We start from the raw sequence: 22,658 nt of genomic DNA on the forward strand, positions 1-22,658 counted from the left end.
TAGGTAGAAAGCTTAAAACTGTAAGACTATTATGTAATTTTGTAGGTGCCACTAATTTGTTTGAAAGTTTAATACATACCTCTTGAACACCTAAAAAAAAAATGCAAACACACGAGTGTTGAATGGGTTTCTACAGTGTGTCCTATGGGGTGGCTCAGGTGTTTATTGCTCAGGGTATTAACTGTGTCAATCCTGTACTCATTCTGTTTAGCATGTAACATACCAAAATTCTCATGTGAATAACAATAATGATACTAAGTAAGCCAGCCACTGTCATTGACACCATAGCAATGCTTAACCCTTTGTAAGTCCAAGTTCATGTCAGCACTCTAGCCAAACTTTTATATTTTAACTCCATTTCCCATAAATTGCAATTAAAATTTTTGATTTTGATTTTTGATTTTGCAATCAAAATTTTGCACAAATATCCAGTTCCCTGAGATACTTTTGATCAATTACCTTGATCAATTTAAAGGACAGATTTTTTTTTCTTAGAATAGGGTCATATCCTGTCTAATTGCACTCAAGCATTCAAGAACAACTGGAGAAGGAAAACAAAACAACAAACCAAACCAAACCAAAACACAAACAAACAAAACAACAGAAAAATCACCATTATGCAGGTAAGGTTTTGGGGTTCAGCATTAAGAAGTTCAACAATTTTAAGAACATATTCTGTGCATAGTATGACACTAAATGCCAGAGGGAAGCAACCTGGTTTTATCAGCTTGAAACAATGCCTTTGACATAGTCCTCAGCACTACTAGAAGGCTATGCTTTTCTTATTCAGAAAACATTATATCCTCAATATGTAATGAAACCATGTTTACCTTAGATGATTCCCATGCTTTAACAAATGAAAGAAGTTATGGAAACAAAAAGTTGATGTACTTCGTCATTATGGGACCAGATTTAAAAATGGAAAAAAAGAAATCTGAAATATATCTGGAGACCTAGATCAAAAGTGAATCTTTCAGACTCTAGAAATCCTTATTTTATGAATTAATATTTCATAACCTGATAGTTCATCCATTATTAAGAGTGTTAGTGGATAAATAAGTTAAAAATCTAATATGTAAACAATATTCTGCCTTGCTATATAAAAGGGAGATTAGCTTGCTTTCTTGAAACACATGAAAAGGACTTTTCACAATGTGGCAATTTCTGTCTTACAGTCTAACCCTATCAGTAACTCTTAAGCTTCACTTTTGATTTTTTGTTTTTTCCCACTGAAAAAAATGGGAAATGAAACATTATGTAGTCAAACCACCTTAAGATTTCTGAATAAGAAAAAGAAAAGGAGGGTGAAAATAAATGTGAATCCAGGTCCTTAGTGCTGAATCATTTAAAATTCTGCAGTCCACAAGCATTTAAGAAGGAAGATCAGAGGTCAGCTCAACATGCGAGACATCAACCTGTCTTTAACAAAATGGCTTAATCAGTATCCAAATATGTGACAGAAAAGGACTTTATACATAGCATATGAGTTTAGGACTGAGTTTAGGTTCTGGAAACACCCACAGGGTTGGGAAGTTTGGACTTTGTATCCTTCCTGCTGTGATACAGGACAACAGGCAAGACACGATTTGCCCTGAGAACTACTCCTGCGGATAAAGAAATGCTCAATTTCAGGTGCTGAAACAGCCGTTTCTGTCAAATGAAACACTGAGTTTTGTCAAATGTTACTATGGAACAAAGAGGAAGCTTTCAACTCTATGAATTTCTGTGTTTGCCACTTTAGGTTATCACAATTTATAGTCATTAATCGTCACCTTTTCTGAGGAAGATATTCTGGATGAAGTCGTGCATTTTTCACAACTGCTGTCAGACAGAATGACACAGACTTAATCCAGACTATAGTGATTAATTTGCTAAGTTTAATGTAGTGCAATCTACAAACAACCCTTATGCTTTTCTGTTTCTTTATTCCTTGTATCAGGACATTGTGTAGTCTCTTCTAGTGGCAATCATCATCCCATTACTCCTTGATAAACTAGAATAATGCAGCTGATGTTGATCAGCAAGATATCTGGTGTTCCGGATTTCCAACTGTGTGACTGAGATCAGAGACTTGTCTAGTGGAATAATTGCTTTTTAAAGAAAAGTTGGACTACTGACTTTCATGCTGTCATATTTCACAAAACTGTCCCTTGAGATTTCAGTGATGAAGATCAATCACTATTTTGTAGGTCAAATATAACACACAACTTTCTTGTGAAGCCTGACAGGCTCCAGATGCAAAGCAAGCTCAGTGCATGCCTTCTACAGGAAATTATCAACTTTACTGACAGATTTGGATCCTTTTGTGCTTAAAACAACTGCTTAAAAAACAACTGCTTAAACCGCATGCTTTGCTGCAAAACATGGTGTGTATCTGCATTTGGTGGGTAAGCAGAAACAAATCTTAAATGACTCAAGAGGAAGTTTCCCCCCACTCTCTTTTCTCTCCCATCAAACCTCTTGAGAGTTCCACATGACAACTGGTTCCTCCATGATGTCTTATCCAAGTCCTGCATTTCTTACCTAGAACCAGGTATGATCATATATCGCTTGACAACAGGTTAGCTGAGTCTGCACTAGTAAATGAAATCTGCCTGAAGCCATTCTCTGCTCCTGTGGCCAGATGCCATCAGGTAGCCTGTCCCCGTGCTTTTAAATGCTCAGCCTCCAGATCATACTGGATGCTTGCAAACCACCTACTGGGAGTCAGCCCTGATCTGTGCTAACTTCCAAACTGTGGCCAATTGTGCTGTCTGTCCCAGACCAGTACCATGACAGAGACCATTTTAATGTTTTAGACCTATAACTAGGGATGTTCCCTGGCCCTAACTAGTACACATCTAGTTATAAACTAAAGGAGGGTAGATTCAGGTTAGACACGAGGAAGAAATTTTTTACAATGAGGGTGGTAAAACATTGGCCCTGGTTGCCCAGAGAGGTGGTGGATGAACCATCCCTGGAGACATCCCAGGCCAGGCTGGACAGGGCTCTGAGCAACCTGATCTGGGTGAAGATGGCAGGGGTTGGACTGGATGAGCTTTGAAGCTCCCTTCTGACCCAAACTGTTCTATGATTCTATGATACCTGACTGTAGATTCATACTTAAAATAAAAATGACCTGTGAAGCTAGAGTAATAGGATAACAGTAAGGACAAAAGAATTCAGATAAAGGCAAAGTTAATGCACCTATTCCTAACAACTGTGATTTTAAGAAAGTAGAAATAAGTAATAATTATTTTATAGCCATTTGTCTATTCATTGGAAACAAGTGTTTCTTAATAGAAATTGGGTTGTATTTGGATAGGATGTAATTAAGTTTTGAATTTTCTGTTGTTCTATAGTATAAGATATTGTTGCTTCTACAGTTTTGGTCCTGGTAAAAGACTTAAAAATCATTATTTTCCTCCTTCATTCTTCTTGTAAGACATCTAAAGTAGATCTAATTACACTGTGTTTATAATAAACGATAAATACTCCTACAAAGTTGGATCCTGTAGCATTTACTTGCGTGAGCCGGCCCATTGATTTATGTTGATGTTGGATCACAATTCAAATTAAGTCAGAAAAGGCTTTCTATTAATTTCCACAGGCTTTGAAGTAGATTATTGTGTGTCAAAAATTCTTCTTTGGGTGAGTTATCCAAAGGTATGTTAGTGGCTTCAGGTATGTTTTGATATCTCGATTAATTCTCATTGAAAAGTGTTCATCAGTGAAAAGCATTAAGACTTTCTGTTCTCTGTCAAAATTAATATCTATGCCAAGAGAATTCAGCAAATCCAAACTCATATTGAATGTTTAGGCCAAGTATATACAAATTTACATCAAACACCTATCTGCTATACAGATTTTGGATTCTAGACCTTACAACAAACTCCCGTATACTGTATGAATAAAAATATATTTAGTCTACAGACAAATTTAAAAAGACATGGAAAAAAGAGAAAGAAAAAGACGGAAAACCAAGAAAATTATTGCAGTCACCTTTAGAACAGAAAATATATTTTCTAGGGTGCAATTCTTGGAATTAATCAGTTTTACAAAGGGATTCAGGCTTTTGTTAGTGGTGGTGGTGGTGTTTTTTTTGTCATTGTTGTTCCTTTTTCTTTTCTAATCAGGCAAAGCCTTACCTTACTACTGTAAGCTTCATTCCAGTTTTTGAATATGTATTGGGCCCTTTTAAACCTCAGTATTGTTATGAAGCAAAACTCATTTTAAATTAGGGGGCATAAGGCTTTTAAATTAAGGCTGAGGTACTGAAAAAGTGGTATATGAGAAATCTCAGCTTGACTACCTAAGTCAACCTGGTCTTATTTTTCTGTACATGATGTATTCAGTAGCTTCTATGGATTTCAGTGAGCTCTCAAACCCTTTGTATTTTTTTTTAATTATATGAATGATTCTTTGTCTTGATTTAAAGAAAAATATTTTTAAAAAATTAAAGTTATAGATCTCTAAAAGTCTTACTTTGTATTGCACATCCTACATATCAGCTCAGTGTTTGGTTTGAATAACAAAGAACTGGCACCAATTTACATTTTGATACATATGAGATCATGAGTTCTCCATTCTTCCCACAGTAAAAATTTTCTTTGTCATGTACTTTCCAATGTATAAGTTCTCAAACATCTGCAGTTTTGACAACAACTTTACATTTCGCAGTTTGTTCTCCATTCATAATTCTTCAAGGTAGCTCTGTGTCTGCCATAAAAATTTCGTACATGGGAAAACAAACAAACAAACAATTAGGGAAAATTAATGTATTTTCTGTACATGCCAACATCTGTATGTTCAAAATGACCTAAATTCTGGAACCATTGACATCTCAGAAAAATGCCAGAAAATTCTTCAGATTTGCTAGTGAATGGCAGCCAGACAACAGTGATCCAGCTCTTTACTCTGTCCCTATCTGATTTAACGACTAAAAGCTAATGCTGAGATCTGCCATTTGAAGGCATGGATTTTATTAGTCATGCAAACCTAAAGAACTATACGATATATTTTTGAGTTCCAGATGTCTAACTATTTGCAGATTACAGTCAGTACTGGTAACACTGTTTATCAAATTGCCTTATGTTTTCTACTTTAATATTCTATTTTCAGACACATTACCTGTCTAAATTTTAACCGGACAGCTTGCAATTTAAACACCAGGTGTCTGTCTCAGGCTGAATTTCTCTAGAAAGTTTCAGCAAATCTGTTCAGTAGTTTGCTGAGAACAGGGTTAGAGGACAATGACATTTCCATGGAGAAGTGCTGAACCAAATAAAATTTGTTGTCTTCAAACTTTCAGACAAAGAGCTTTTGCTTTGGGAGTCAGTCCTCTTGGACATCGCATGCTGACAAACTGGGACAACAAGCAAACATTTCTCAAGTATTTATTCTGTCATACTAAAATAATGATTTTTAATAATCGTTTTAAGTGAAAGATTTGGTTATCTGTCTATATGAAAGGAGGTTATGGGTATTTTGTAAATGTGATTGAATGAAAAAAAAAACCCATATAATCAGTGAATACATGCTTGAGATTGTTCCTCATAAACAAAAATCCAAATACTTGTATAAACCACTTACGTGATGTTACCAAGATAAATAGCAGTATTTTCCATGTTTTTAATTATCTTTTTGGCATATTAAAACCAGAAATATTTTCAGTCTACCTTATTTGGAAACATAATGCACATAATTCAACATAATTCAAAGTCGATGGTTGACAATGAAGTAACCTCACAACTGCTTTTTCAATACCACACAAATTATTATTTTCTTGCTAAATCTTGGGACATTGGATTAAAAAATAAGAAACTGCTGTGATTTAGAAGCTTGCTACATGTTGCTCACATGTTATACAAACAGGATGCTCATTTTGCTATGCCAAACGGAAGGTTTTAAGCTATTAAGAACTATGTGAGTTTGAATGTTGTACTAAACATAGATAATGCAGATGAAATGTGTTTCCCACTGAAAATCTGGCCTGTAGCTTTCACACAAGCTCCCCCTTGAGGAGTTGAGAATTATTACAGCAGAAATACCTTGTTTTAAACCTTTGCCACATTTTTACTATTTCAAAAGGTAGCTCTGAATTCTTTCTTGTGCGCCATTGCTACTGTTCCTGAACCTTTGGCATTATTCCAAAATGCCAAAATATTGGGTGACATTTTTCAGTAACAGCATCATTCAGAAGAAATTCAGAGACAGTCTAATTCAAAACTCTTTGGGATGAGCTGCATGTTCAGATAGGCCAACACTTTTCTCAAATAGTTTTTAGGTCCCCTCTAGGTCCAAGGTGAAGAAAGATGAGAAAGTGAAGAACTGGGGTATCTGTACCTTCTTTCATCATCCACCTTCATGTGCAATATTTGGCCTGGGCAGAAGGAAACATGGACATTTAAAAAGAAGTTCAAAGAATGGCACATCTCCAGCATGCGTCTGTGTTTCTGCTGTGTTCACCTGAAGAAAGGCACTACAGAGAATGTTGCTCTTTATTAATTAATGAATTATTTAATTCTTTTAAAAGGATGACTAATATATAAGAAGTACAAAATAGAAAAGCAGACCAAGTTCAATCACATAACCAATGACCAGCTATAGTTTACACTTTTCTTCATACTTGTACAGTGTGCTCTTATCAGGCTGTGAAGCTACTGCCAAGCATGTAAAATTATCAGAACAAAAGGAAGGTGACTGCTTTCCAGCAGAGACGCAGAGCTGCACCTTTCTACCCCAACAGAAACTGGATTTCATGGGATAAACAAGAGCCTTTTCTTTAGAAACAGTGTTTGAGGAACTGATATCTGGGAGTTGTAGATCTGGAGCACATCTGACAGCCTGAATAACCACAGAACTTACAGAAAAAAACACTTTAGGCTGCAACCCCCTTATTATATCAAGGAGAGTCTAAAATCAGCATTTCTGTTAATTATCCATGTAGCACGCTGCCAGTTACCAAGAAAAAAAAAGGAAAAAAAAAGATAAAAATGACAGTGAGAAGCTGGCATAGGGATGAGTGGGATGGAAGACTTGAGAAAGTCCCCAGACTCAGAGAAGAGTGAAGAAAGAGCAGTACTGGTTTTATAACAGTGAATTAAAAGTTGAAGTAATCCTATTCAGTTGTGTAAAATGGTCCTGTATAAGAAACCAGGTGTGAGTGAGTGTGTGTGTGTGTGTGTGTGTGTGTGTATGTGTGTGTGCACATGCAAGGTAGGGATTTGAGGGGAGAATTTTGAATCTATCTGGAATTTTAAATACTTGTACTGTAAAATTCTACATGATTATTTAAAAAGTCTTATGAAATGGAAATCATTCTCCATCAAATTTAGATTGAATTTGTAAGATTTTTTTTCAAGGGAGCGATGTTAATCTGTGTTTCTATAACCATCTCCAGACAGATAAGTCATGGTTATTTTTTTTTAATTTAAACACAATTTTTTTTCCTTAGAACTTTATAATCTAAAATATTTAATAATTGGACAAGGTGGATCACAGTATCACAGTATGTTTGGGATTGGAAGGGACCTCAAAAGATCATCTAGTCCAATCCCCTTGCTGGAGCAGGAACACCTAGGTGAGGTCGCACAGGAACATGTCCAGGCGGGTTTTGAATGTCTCCAGAGAAGGAGACTCCACAACCTCCCTGGGCAGCCTGTTCCAGTGTTCTGTCACCCTCACTGAGAAGAAGTTTCTTCTCAAATTTAAGTGGAACCTCTTGTGTTCCAGCTTGATCCCATTACCCCTTGTCCTATCATTGTTTGCCACCGAGAAGAGCCTGGCTCCATCCTCATGGCACTCACCCTTTATATATTTATAAACATTAATAAGGTCACCCCTCAGTCTCCTTTTCCTCAAACTAAAGAGACCCAGCTCCCTCAGCCTTTCTTCATAAGGGAGGTGCTCCACTCCCTTAATCATCTTCGTTGCCCTGCGCTGGACCCTCTCCAGCAGTTCCCTGTCTTTCTTGAACTGAGGGGCCCAGAACTGGACACAATATTCCAGATGTGGTCTCACCAGGGTGGAGTAGAGGGGAAGGAGGACCTCTCTCGATCTACTAACCACCCCCCTTCTAATACACCCCAGGATGCCATTGGCCTTCCTGGCCACAAGGGCACAGTGCTGGCTCATGGTCATCCTGTTGTCCACCAGGACCCCCAGGTCCCTTTCCCCTACACTGCTCTCTAATATGTAATCTCCCAACCTATACTGGAACCTGGGGTTGTTCCTGCCCAGGTGCAGGACTCTACACTTGCCCTTGTTAAATTTCATTAGGTTATTCCCCGCCCAACTCTCCAGCCTGTCCAGGTCCCGCTGGATGGCAGCACAGCCCTCCGGCGTGTCAGCCACTCCTCCCAGCTTAGTGTCATCAGCAAACTTGCTGATAGTACACTCAATTCCCTCGTCCAAGTCGTTAATGAATATATTGAATAATATTGGCCCCAGCACTGACCCCTGAGGCACTCCACTAGATACTGGCCTCCAACTAGACTCCGCACCATTGACTACCACTCTCTGGCTTCTCTCCTTAAGCCAGTTTGCAACCCACCTCACTACTCTATTGTCTAGACCACACCTCCTCAACTTAGCTGTGAGGATGCTGTGGGAGACTGTGTCAAAGGCTTTACTGAAGTCAAGGTAGACCACATCCACCGCTCTGCCATCATCCATCCACCTTGTTACATTCTCATAAAAGGCTATGAGGTTGGTCAAGCATGACCTACCCTTGGTAAAGCCATGCTGACTGCCCCTAATAACCCTCTTATCCTTGATATGCCTTGAGATGGCACCAAGGACAAGCTGTTCCATTACTTTCCCAGGGACAGAGGTGAGGCTGACCGGTCTATAATTACCCGGGTCCTCCTTCTTGCCCTTTTTGAAGACTGGAGTGACATTTGCTTTCCTCCAATCCTCGGGCACCTCTCCTGTTTCCCAAGACTTGGCAAAGATGATGGAGAGCGGTCCAGCAATGACTTCAGCCAGCTCCCTCAGCACCCGCGGATGCATCCCATCTGGACCCATGGATTTATGAATGTCCAGACTATTTAATTGCTCCCTAACCCAGTCCTCATCGACTAAAGCAAACTCCTCCATTGACCTGGCTTCATCCAGGGTCTCAGGGGTACAGGGCTCCCCAGGACAGCCTCTGGCAGAGTAGACAGAGACAAAGAAGGCATTCAGTAATTCTGCCTTCTCTGTATCTTCTGCCACCAGGGCACCCACCCCATTCATCAGTGGGCCTACATTGCCTCTGGATAACACTGTAAAGAAAATTCAAGTAGAAGTGAATATTTTAAAATAATTTCTTATTACTTATTATTTCATGTCATTGTTGATTAGTCTGAAAACTTTATGGCAGAAATAGTGAAATGACATATATTAAAAAAAAAAAGTCACTGAACAAAAGTTAAATGCTGATTTTACATTTCTAATAATCCTAAAGAGGACTCAGTTGCTCTTCTGTACTGAGCAAACAGTACCCATGGCCAGTGCCCAGTCATAACAAATATACCGTCAAATGCTAATTAAAAAAAGTATACATTCACATATATTGGCAGATTTTTTGGCACTTTGCACAAGTGCTCCTTCTTCCCTGTTGAAGTGTGTCTTGCCAAACCACAGGTCAGCCCAGCTTTGATTAGTGGAGAGCTGCGGTACAACTCCTGGTAAGAGAGAGCTGGGTCCCTGAACAAACTTAGCTCTGTGTAGAGATAGTGAAATTGTATTTGAGGGGAGGCAAAGCAAGGGAGATCTGCCATCATTAATATACCAGCGGTATCTCTAGCATTTACTTACAGACTCACTACATTGATAATTCAATTGAGTTGGGTTTCTAGATAAGGATTCATTGTTAATGCCGATAACATTCATTAGTTTGTAATATATCCCCATACTGCTTCATGCAAGCAGATAAAGGATAGAAATGAAACATCCAAGGAGGAAAATAACAAACAGAAGAAAATCCCATATAGCAGTTATAATGACATACAGCACAGAACCCTGAGTTAAAGTTGCCATGACAGCTGCAGCCCAATTTCATTTCAGTTGGTATTGAATTCTCTGAATAGGGATATAAAGTATGGTTCTCAATATAGTGACTATGCCATAGTATTCAGGCAAAGCAGCTTGTGTTAGGTAATTTCATAATATTCGTATTCTCCCTTTCTCACTTTTCTAAGCATTGCCTGCATTTTTCTCAGAAGGGGGTGAAAAAGAGTTTGTACCGCAAACATCAGTCTATCATTATCTGTAAAAAATGTTAATGGAAAGTGTTTGCCTTAGAGTGCAAGCCAGCAGTCACAACACTTATCCATACTTCTTCAGCTTTGAATTTGAAAGGTGTTTGACAAAGGCAATTCCCCTTGCTTGAGGGAGCAGCACTGTAGCTAATGTTATATCTGCACCACAACGTATAGGTTGCATTGGTAACTTCTCTATAGTACAGTTACCTGTACAGACCCCTTTGAACTTTGGGTCTTGCCAGCAAATTGATGGATTTCAAAACCGCCTTCCAGAAGGCCAAAAATACAACTTGTTATAAACTAGAGTTTTATAGATTTATCAGTACAATTATGTGGCAGAACTATTAAAACCCAAGAAGTCCCATTTTATCACATAGTCTATGTTAGCACATACAGGATGCTTGCTGTTTGATAGCCGACAGCAGGCTGATTGCCTGTCTGCTTGATTCCAAAATCACTTTGGAAGCTATTATTCCCAAAATAAAGAAAACAGACAACACCATTAAAGGCTGAAGATGAAGATAGCACCTCAGTCCCCGTGGAAACGTGAAGCTGCCAAAGGCAAACCTGCAGGTTCTTGGTCCTAATAAAGAAAGAAGAATATAACTATCAATGCAATGTGCAAGCAAATCTATGTCAAAATGATTGTGAAAAATTTCAGCTCCATAACACATACTGAAGACAAATTACTGTCTTTCACCTTAGTTACTTTGTATCCTGAAGATAATTAGAAAATGGGAAAACTACCAAAGAGTGACAACTGACCTAATAAGTAGAATAGATCTGTCATTGCTGTTTTGAGTTTTCAATCTTGTTCAATAACGCATTTAGCTACTGTATATGGGGCAAAATGAGGCTTCCAGGGCATCAATTCCATTTAAATGAACACAGAAAACTGCATCTACAGAAACTCCTGATGTTGGCTGGACTATAACTGCACCATTTTGAAGACAGTTGCCTGCATTTATCAGGAATTCAGCCTCGCCAATGCCCGAAACTGACTTTCTTAAGACTCCCATCCAAACCAGCTCTCTACCAGCATGTATCTTGAAATACTGGGTATGGACCAAAAGCAAGAAAGTTCTCATTGCACTAAATTAAATTAAGGATATTACTGGAATCACAACAGATTTAAGTTTCAGAAACAATCAGTCCCTTCCTATCAAAGTTTTACATCACTGGGCTGGTACAGCTCAATTTAATACCTTACAATTCTGTAGAACTGTGTTGCCTTTTGCACTTTTATTAGGACAGATGCAATGAAGGACTGAGAGGCTGAGAACAGAATCATTGCACGCTAACTAGCTTAAAATATTTAAGAGATGAACTGGTTTATACTTTATTTTCTTGGAGATGGGGAAGAGTTTTTCGGTCATTGGCTGTAATGGCTGAGCAGACCTGTGCAGACCCAAGGCCCAAAGAGCTCTTGGTTTTGCAATTAAAAAAAAAAAAAAAGTTAAAAGAAGTTATAGTAGTTGAAGAAACATGAACAACCATCAAAACATGGAAAAATATTCATGCATATTAGTGGGCAATGCTGGAACAAGAGTGTGCTGGTTTGACTGAAAATGAGTTAATGAGTTAATTTTCTGCATGCAGTTAGAAATCTTTATTTTTTATAGCTGGCACAGTCATTATTTGGACTTAGTTTGAGAACAAGAGAAAACACCCAGGGACAGAGTTAATGTTTTCAATTGCTTTGGTCTAAGAGTCAAGGACATTCTGAGCTCTGCCCACAGGTGTGAGGCATCGAGGAAGGTGGGCGTGGATGAGGCAGAGCTTGACTGACATCCAGACTGATCAATGAGTATTCCATCCCATTATCACCATGCTTTATATTTAAGAAGAGTCAGGATCTTTCAGTCCCTTGCTTCTTCACTTTCCTCACTCTTTTTGTGGGAGCTGGAGGAGTTCAGTTTGGGATATTTAGTTCAGATTTTTGCCATTTTGCAGAGGCCTCTGGGCATTTCTGCTTTGTGTTTTTTTTTTTCCTTCCCTTTTTCCTCTCTTTTTGATCAGTTGTTCAGGACCATGTGCTGCTTCCTGAGATGGGCTGCTTATTGTGGACGGAGTTCATGAGGAATTATATTGAGTATATCTTATTTTATATTCTGTTTCTATTTTTTATATATATTTACAAGTAGCGTATTATTATTTTGTTATTTTATTAACTGTGTTTATCTCAATTCAAGTTTCTCACTTCCCTTTCAATTCTCTCCCTGATTTGGAGAGGGGGTGGGGAAGGAGGTGAGTAAGCAGCTGTCGTGGTTGGATTGTTAGCTCAGGTTAAACCACGACAAAGAGCAAACAAGTCAAGGGTAAATTTTTGACAGATGAATTCTAAACATAACCTTTTTTTATTATAATACAATGAATTTATTGAACTTAGTTCCATTACATATTAAAGGAGAAAAAGAATATGTAATTTTTTTTAAGGTAGGATAGGTCTATTTGTGAGGAGATCTGTGTGATGTGGTTATTTGAAATAACCGTGGATTTGGTGCCACGACATAGAGCCTTTAAGCATCATGTTTTGGGTTTTTTTGTTTGTTTGCTTTCTTGTTTTTTTTCCTCGTTGTTTTTTTTTGTCTGTTTGTTGTTGTTTGGGTGTGGATTTTTTTGTTTGTTTGGCTGGGTTTTTTTAGCACAAAGGAGTGAATGGCAATTTCTTCAACACTGTTCCTATGTTTTGGCAATTTATATGGCTTTGACCTTCCAAGCTGCAATACTTTTTGTATCATAAATTACCCGTGTACTTTCCAACTTGTCTGAATCCTGACATATTACCTGAGAAAGCCAACTGCAACAGAACAATAAATAATTCCTGTGAGGGGAAAAGATTCCTTTCTGATACTAACACTACAGACATGCTTTTGTTGTGGGTTTCCACAATTACTTAGCTCCACAGTGTTTCCTGCAGAGCACCATTTCCTCAGACATGTTGAAAAACTGTGAGCTACTATAGCAGTGCCAGCAAATACCGCTTCTTTCTCCCAAGACTGACATGTGTATCCTTACTCCCAAAAATGCAATACCATTATATTAAAGAATCAATGTGAATTATATCAGATCCTACTTTTGTTGTCTTATTTATAAGTAGCAGCATACTATGTTTTTATATGAAGCTAAGAAAATTATTATTGTTTTGATATATTCATATTAAGAATAAAGACAAAGTGGTAGGCTTCCAAGCAATAACAGTACTTTTTTTCTGTATATTCCAAACCCAGCTTAATTGAAATACTGGCTTCAGACTTCTTTTTTTTTTTTCAGAAAGCCATATAGGACCATTATTAAAATATAAGTTAAGCACCACTGCCTTCAAATAATAAACTGGAAGCTCTCTCCCTTAAAGTGTGAAAATCTATAACAAAATAACACATTTTTAGTGGCAAATTATCAGTTGTGTAGATCTCGGATGAAAGTTTGTCCTGTATTGCTCCATAAGGGTGACCATATTTCTTGTTCAATGCAGCTGAAAGCAGTACCCTGATGGCTATGAGGGTTCTGTGTCTTTGTGTCTCAAGGTTCAGCCAGTAGCAAGGCTGAATATGTATTTAGAAGACACATGCACACATGCACGGATACACACGTGCACAGCTGGCCACAGATCAGCACCAACAGTAGTGCATTGCCAGCACCCACACCAATGCATACAGCACTGACACAAACAGGAGCACTGTGCATGGCTTGATCCTGTTCCTGTTTTCTGGCTGATCAAGATGGAAATCTGAGAGTAGGAAAAAAAAAAAAAAATATATATATATATATATACACACACACACAAAATACTAATCACTCCAGTAGTGAGCTTTAGATTGTTACCCTACCTGGTGGCCAGTCCTCAGATGTCCTGATCTCCCCATTTGCTCTTACCCAGACATATGAGCTCCAGAGATTTGCAGCTGCACTCCAGTAATTGTTATATTTTATCCAGTAATTGTTATATTTTATCCAGTAGCTGGTACTTTTTATCCTACTTGCTGGCTAGTTCAACATGAAGTTCACGAGCTTTCACACAACACTCACTCAGAATAGAGAGGACACCCACACAGAAGGTAATTAGCAAAAGGATGTAATGAGGAGACAAGGCAGATCAGGATTGTGAAATGCAGGGCTCAGTCTGACAAGTGTACCAACAAAAGACATTTACACCTGACCAGCTTGTTTTATTCTCTTTCCTTCCCACTTTTTTCCTGCTTGTTCCTTCCAAATCCACCTTGACTTCTCTCTTTTCTACTTGTGGTCCTCACCCAAGCTTCTATAATGTCTCACACATTACCATAAGTCCTTTAAAATCTTCCCCAATTCTGTTTCCTCTGGTATCCTATAATGAGGCCCCTGCCTGTGTGGACAGGAACCTCTCCAGTCTGTGAGGTACTGTGGAAGGGACTGTCCTTGGCTCTTGGTGGACTTCCCACTGGGGACAATGGCCTCACCTTTCTCCTTGGATAGTCCCAAGGAGCTGCTCAGGGTGCCACATTTACATTATAGGGTTCTGCTGATCTTCATTGGATCATTGTGCATTTGCTGATTAGTTTTCAGCCATCTAACTGTAATTCTCAGCTAATGAGTCCCATGAGACAAAGATCATTATCCAAAGCCATCGAACATGTTGCTCAGCACCTCCACATTGCCAGATCAGTGATCTTGGATCCTCTCAGTCTTTATACACTTTAATATCTGTTGCTTATTCTTATTACTGATGTGTATGAACAAGGCATGGATGTATGAACTACTATCAATGGTTAGATGATTAGTACAGTCCATCTCTCTGCAGACAGACCTGGATAAATGTCTGCCTCACTTCCTTTCCCTATCTTCCTCTTTTTTTCCCCACCTCTTCAAGTAGTACTATTAATAATAGTTTTTCTGTTTCTTTTTCACACTCCTTTCTTCACAGCTCCCATCCAGATTTTTTCTTCATTATTTTATCTTTAGAAAGTTGATATAACAACATAATGGTCTTTAATAAATATGAGTGTAGCAACTTATTTTTGTTCTCTCTATTTTCTGGATTTAGGCACTGAGATATAAAATGGAAATTATGGGAAGTGTCAGTTATTCCTTTAAAATGTTTCTTTCCATCTCCACATCCACCATGTTTTTAGTTAGGTTGAGTGACACTCTCTTTCCATAAAAAGTGACTTGACTTAATGAATTATGAAGTGTTATTCTAACTTTTCATAGAAATCATACATTACATATGATGATAAACTTGTCATTTACCAATGACTAATTTGTCACTTTGTGTGGGATTCATTTCAGATTTAGACACCTACATGTAGCTGTCTATATAAGCTAGATGTCTAAGATCTCCTAGTTAATTTTGTTCTAGCCATTAACTTCATTAACTGGAGCCTGCCAGAACAACTGTATTTGAGATGTCAGCACACAGCTGGTAAACATGGCACTGGACCTGTGGGAGAGCTGTTCTCTTTTGCAATGATATATGGGACCCAGTTTAGTTGCAAAGACTTAACATTTGAGATACTCTTAGATTTTAAAAAATTCCTTACAGGCCTGGCAGGTATGGTGAAGGACGTAGAGCAGAGTCTCATTTTCTGAAAGAAGACAAAAAAGTAAAAAGAAAGGGAAAAGGGGAGTGGGAGTGGGAGAGGGACAGGAAAAGGAAAAGGAAGGAGTCACTTTATTGTTAGCAACAACAGATAGTATAAAATGAGCAACCAACAAGAAACTCTTAAAGCACAACAATTTATCTCCCCTGGCGATAAAATGAAACACTCAGAAACAAAATGACAGTGTTTAGATAGCTGGATTGAGTCCCAGACTCGCGGTGGCTCTAGTGGGACCTTTGGTATCCAGGTAGAGTCTTAGATTCAGGTGCTACTGCTTTGAGGTTTGAGATTTTTCTTAAGAATTTCTATCATCAGCAGCCATAGAAAGCTGTAAGGTCATAACAAAAATGGTTTGTCCCGAGAATAACAAGAGTAACTGGCTTATTTGCTTCTTGTATTATCAAGCACGTATCTCCATAAAAAGTACCATTGAACTAAAAGTGAATGCTTTTTAACTTAAAGTGGATGTGCAGATCTGAGGATGACACAGCCACAACGTGTTACCTTCTAAGTTGAAAATTTAGAAACATTTTTTTTAAAGTTTCCAAAGTATTTGAGAAGAAAGGCTGAACTGTTTTCTCAGTCTACAGTCTTGCTTCCAATCAGGTGACAGGAATTGAAAATGCTTAGGTAGATTGAAGGGCTCTAGGCATCAAATCCTTCTTATTGATTGCCCATTGTTAGCAACCCTTTGATTTTGGTGCTAAAGTGACTCCATCATTTCTATTTCTTTTTGTGAAAGAATTTTTTTTTTTTTTTAATGTGAGATTTTCTTTTTTAGTATGTAGTTAAAAATGGAGATGGAAAAGAAACATGAAGGCAACTCAAGAAAAAGGCTTGAGATTAGATCTTCCATTCAACTCAATCACTAGAAATACAGCTGAGTCACTCTAAGGTACATCATCACAGAATCACAGAATACTTGGGGTTGGAAAAAGCCACAGCTTAATTGGGCTATCAGGTCTTACTCTAGAATCTAGATGTAACTATTCCAGACTTCTAAAATGGACACGGCATTTGGAATTTGTTTCACTTTGGACAAGTCAACTACTCTGTCTGACTTCTGCAAATTCTCCTTATTTATCATGGCAGCTGTGAGATGAGTATTGAAAATAAGAAAGAAAACAAAACAGGGACGTGTGATTATTGCTTAAAAAACCAAACAAACATGTTTTTTCCTACATCTATAACCTTTGTTGGAAGAATCCTGCTGTACTTGCAAAACATATTTTCTAGGACAGATAAGTCATGCTATAGATTTTGTAAAGATACATGAGATGTAACATCCATAGAGCATAATAAAAGGATGTTATCAGAAGAGCAAAAAACCATTAATATTGACTTTGGCATCTGCTGTTACTGCAGCTCTCTTCTAAAAGTCATAATGGAAAATGTTATCTTTCTCTTGAACACAGAACCACAAACTTTTTGAGCATGAAGGTCTAAATGAGAAAGCGGATTATGATACAATTTTCAGGTTTTATTCTGCTGTCACTCATATGGTTTCAGATGAAAAAGTAACAAAATACGTTCAATGCAGACAATGAGTGAGCGTTGAGCAAAGCAAAATGGCAGAGACATGACAAAAGAAAGCAAACACAGATAAGTTTTGATACTTTTCTTGTTCCTGATGCCTGCTTGTCACAGTGTGCTACTTGACAGTGCCCAAAACAGTTTCTCCTCTGACATAGATTGGCGTAGCCCCAGTAGCTTCAATGGGCTCACACCACCTTCTCTGGCTTATGACCTTTTCTTCTGCTTCAAGTAACAGCTGTACATCTCAGAAAGCTATCTCTCCGAAAATATTGTTTTGTTTTATTTCACAGTTTATTTATTTATTTTCTATTTCCTGATACTTATCTCCACTCTGGAATATGATAAAACTAAACAGGGAGCAGAAAGATCTGATAAATGTGTTTTGGGTTTTTTTTCCTGCATCCAGTTTTTCCATGGGCCATATGGATGCAACAGCAGTGGGCTCAAACCAGTACCACAAAGATCCACTTTGGGAGTGGTGGGAAGCCCTGCATCTCCACATTGTTACCATGAATCTGTTTGTTTGGAGAGGACTAGGAGTTGTTATTAAAACAATGGTATTTGGCAAACACCACACTAGGCTTCTCTAACTGTGCACTTTGAAATTTTGGCAAACGATTGTCCTAATTGTTTACTCTATTAATCTTAATAAATTTTGCTCATCTGTGCAGAGATTTATTGATCTGCACAACCTAAACAGAAATTAATTAAACCTGTCAAGATCCCAGGTGCCTCCCTTTGAAAAGACACCACCAGCTTCCAAGGTAACTGCTCTTTGGTGTATATTAGTGTTTTTTTGGACAAAAAAGAGTGGACAGTGGACAACTCATAGAACAAAAATACAAAGAATGATGGTGGCCAGTTGACAAAGTAGTAGAATGCCAGATCCTGTAATGCAAATTACTTTTTTGTTTTTTCAGTATCAGATATTCTTTATTTGTTTGTGTCTTTTAATCTATCAGTCTTTATACCATGTGTCTGTAATCTTTCATTAATAGAACATCTTTGAACAGAGAAAGGCTGTCTTACTATTGGAAATGTGCAAAAGACAATTATTATGTGTAATTTTGACTCAATCTAAACTTATCAACCATCTATTTCCCACCTGCTAATGATCCTTCATCTCTCTCCCACCTGTTAATCAAAATTAGACAAAAGGTCTAGTCCCTTCCCACAGATCTTTTAAGTTGTGTTTTCTCTTGGTAAAATATCACTTTAAATTTCAGAGATACATGACAGGAGAATATATTATAAAAGGAAAAACCTTTGCTGAAGATTATTGTGTTCTCATTGAACAAATGTTAACAGGAAACCGTGCCATTTTAACCCAGGTGCTTTTGCCTGCTTGACTACATCAGTTGTCTTACTGAAAGAGAAGAATATAATAGAAATTACAAATTAAAGAAAATTAATATTTGCCCAATATAAATGATCCTGACACTTCATGAATTTTAAAAGAGACTGCTCCTTCCTGTAGTTTTTCTGGACTGACATGATGTTTTCTTCAGCTGAACAGACATATGTATAAAAGATATTTAAAAGCTCAGCCCTCCTCACTTTCAGTTTTATGCCTAAATAACCTTCAGACTTTCCTCTTAATCTTAGTGCTTTATGCTCTTGACAAGAGTAAAACACCATTGCTCCTTAGAAATGTTTGATTTTGAATACAGACAAGTATATGCTTACACATCCTATTTTAACACTAAGGTATTCAAAACTTTTGCTCTAATCCTTGACTCTGTTTGGAGGTGATAAATCTATGCATCTTGCAAACCTTGCTTGAGAAAAATTTGAAGGGTGCTCTGAAGATCTGTGGAAATTTCATATCTGTGAAAAGTATAAGCAAGAACTGAAAGACCTGATTTTTTTTATTCAGCCTATAATCATCATATTACTCCAGTGACACTTATACAATTCGGAGGGAGAAAGCCTGCTTTGCTTTTTCTCCATCCCCATAATTTAGGTAAGACTCTAAAAAAATAACTCTCCAAGAGACAAGCTGTCAGTGAAAGACAGACAACTTTATCATTTTAGTAAGATTCTGTACAAGCCTGGAACCATGATGTGCTGCTATAATTAAAAGAAAACTACAATGGAGGATTAATAAAAGAAACACCATCTGTCAGTGGTTTTGTTCAAAAACCACATTGTATTGAAGCAGCAGGAACAGTTGGAACAATCTGAAGGAAGAAGAGCAGTGCACTGGTGCAATAGCACTACCCAGGAGGTAGCACAGAGTTACAGACTCAACCTGGCCTGGGAAAGCGGTGTCCAAGGACAGGCAGTGCATCATTTTCTGCTGAGATTCAGGGAGGGGATTTCACTTTTACAGAGGCATAGTGTCATGGGGTGGGCTCAGGAAGGCCATACGGCCTGTTTTGAAGACACTGCTTTGCATATATGAGCATGAAACACACAAGTCAGAACTGCAAGATGAAGGATTTGGGGGAATGCAGCATGTAAGTTCGTATGGTGGGTGAGGATCCTGTCATCAGAGCTGCGATCAGATCTGAACTGAATACTTCTATAAATTCAGGCTGGTATAGCATTTCATGATTTTTTTAGGGCAGCTTATTACTCTAAGCACTGAGATTAAACTAACATGCTAGAAGGATGGATTTGTCTACTGGGTGTTATAAGAGGATTTTTTTGTATGTTTGAACACGAAAGCCACACTTGGAACCCACTGCAGAGGCAGAACAAAACTATACCATTTTCAGAGCTGATATAGCTCCTAAACTCCTACAACCTGTGCACAAAATATTGTCATTCTCTTAGAAGTTTGAATTTAACATAGGAAATTGAGAACTGAGATAAATGCAATTTAGTCAAATTTGCAGATGAGTTTAAGTAGTTCATTTTATACCATCTGATGTGCAATCCCCTAATAATAAATGATTATTGAGATGTAAAGTTAAAAATCATGTATATTCATGTTCACTAGTGTTTATATCAGAATTTCTCAATTTCTCATAATTAATATACAAACATATATATATATATATCTTTCCAACATTAAAGTGATTTACTATGTTTTGGGTTATTGTGGTAGCTTTTGGAAGAAGTAACTCATAAAGCTCTGCAGAATGCTGTTAACAAGGTTCACAACACAGGTATATCTGGCTTCACAAGAAATACGGAAGCTAGAATTTTGTATTTGTAAAAATCTATGGCAACAGTTCCACTCCAGAATTAGGAGTAATCAGACCTGCACATCCCAGTATGCTTTTAGACTTTGATTAGACAAAGAAGGGAATGGATTTTTGTTTTTCCTACAGAAGTCACATACTTAATTGGGGTGATTTAGTCAACAAACAGAAAATCACAGGGTGACCTACATATATTCAAACATGAAAAAGTATGCAGGGAAAAAAAAGAAAAGGAAGGATCTCCTTTCTCTGTTAATACTGACATATTGGCTGAAATTAGATTACAGGAAAGCCTTGCAATGGGAAACACCAGAAGTCTTTGATGAAGGCTACAAATTCTTTGTTATGGAAGCTTCTGTGAAAGTCAACACAAATATCTGTAACAGATGACAAAGTTGAAGTTGATCCTGTCAGACGGCAAAGGCACAGATTAATATGGAGATCCCCACCAGCACAATTTTCTGTCATTATTACACCAACTTCTCCACCAAATTCAGTGTTGTTCATTTATTGACCTGTGCCAGCCTGGCTTATGCACATGTGAGTTGTCTGTGCCCTTCTACTGCAGCCTGACTCTTGGCTACTGGAATGTGAAGACTTTTACAGAAAAATCAAGAGTTCATTGAGGTTGCTGGATCTGCAGTGGCAATCTGTTCAACTTCAAAGCACGTTCCACAAAATGGACTGCCAAACTGCCTTGATATTTTTAATTTGGAGGATTGCTTCTTTAAAAATGTATTCATTTATAATGCATGCTTCAGACATTAGTAGGCCTGAAACTCTCCAGCTTAGAGCTAGTCCTGCAATCTCATCAGCTTCTAGATGAAGCTAATGGTTATGTCCATTGTCTCGCTAGATACCAGCTGCCCTCAGTTCATGGAAACATGCTGAACATGTTGGAGTTGTGAGGCATGAGAAGTCCTGAGCCTGCAGCTGTGGTGTGTTCTTTCTAGTCCAAAAACATTATGCTCTGAATTGTGCTATGTGATACATTCCCTGGCAAAAGTACAGCTCCACAAAGTCTCTTGTTTTATGACTTCATACACTGGACATCGCCTCAGGTACTGGCTCAACAACAGAAGAGGCTGTAGCAAGACTGAACATGTGCAGGTTGTGCATCTTGGCCTGCCAGGAATTACAGTTGTGATTGATCTCACTTTTGTGTTTCCATTTTAGTTATAATTTTTAGCCCATTCTGTTATTGTGAGCTGAAAGCAAAACTTAGATAAGGTCAAATGTTTAAAACTTGGGAAGGGAAAGGCTGTAATTCCAGGAACTTTCCAGGAACACTCCTCTTCCTATGTATTTTATTGGTTTGCAGCTGATTCTCCCCCATCTATTCCTGTGGTATTTCTTAATGTACTATTTATTTTACTTATAGTTTTAACTTCAAATTACCTGTCACGTTTAGGCTAGACTTTTCCCTAAGATTAGGGTTAGAAGTAATTTCTTCAAGGTCTGGAACACATAAGAAAATAACCACTAATACCTGTAGTTTTCAGGGATCCCAAAATACAGAAGAAACAGTTTAGAAATAAATATTTTGTCATCCAGATTACATTGAATAATAAGAAATTACCCTAAAGTGCCTTTGCCAATACAAGAAAGCACTTCTGAAAGAAGCTAGACAGTAGTGTATGAGCCTGTGGTGAGGACGAGGTTGTGGAAATTACCAGTATTGTTCTCTATGCCGAGTTGAATCAGCAACATCCCATAAAATATTATGTACCTTGATTTCCTTGCCGGTAAAACTAGAAATAGCTTTAACCATAGCCAAACTTTCTTCTGTCTTGCTCAGGGAAACTGCTTTAAAAAGCTGCTAATCCTTCACCGAGGAAAGCTACAGTAGGGCTCTGATCATGCTCATGGTCTTGAGATATTACAAAAACAATATTTGATTTGCATAAAAAAAGAGAGTGAATAAAGTTTTCCACGTCACAGATCATCCTCATACATAGTAATATGTCCAAAATATCTAAGTACTTGCTATGTTCAGTTTTAAATATGCATAGATTAATTCAGCAGATGAAACAGATTCATTTAATTACTGGGCTCTCTTCCTAGAGTTACCAGAAGCTCCAAGCCATTCACCATTCCTGAATACAACTTCTACTCTTCCTTTTTATGTCTGTCACTAGATGGCAGAATCAGCATTGTAGCTGCTAGTA

This window comes from Streptopelia decaocto (genome assembly GCF_964273445.1).
Source record: "Streptopelia decaocto genome assembly, chromosome: 1".
NCBI classification, from domain to species: Eukaryota; Metazoa; Chordata; class Aves; order Columbiformes; family Columbidae; genus Streptopelia; species Streptopelia decaocto.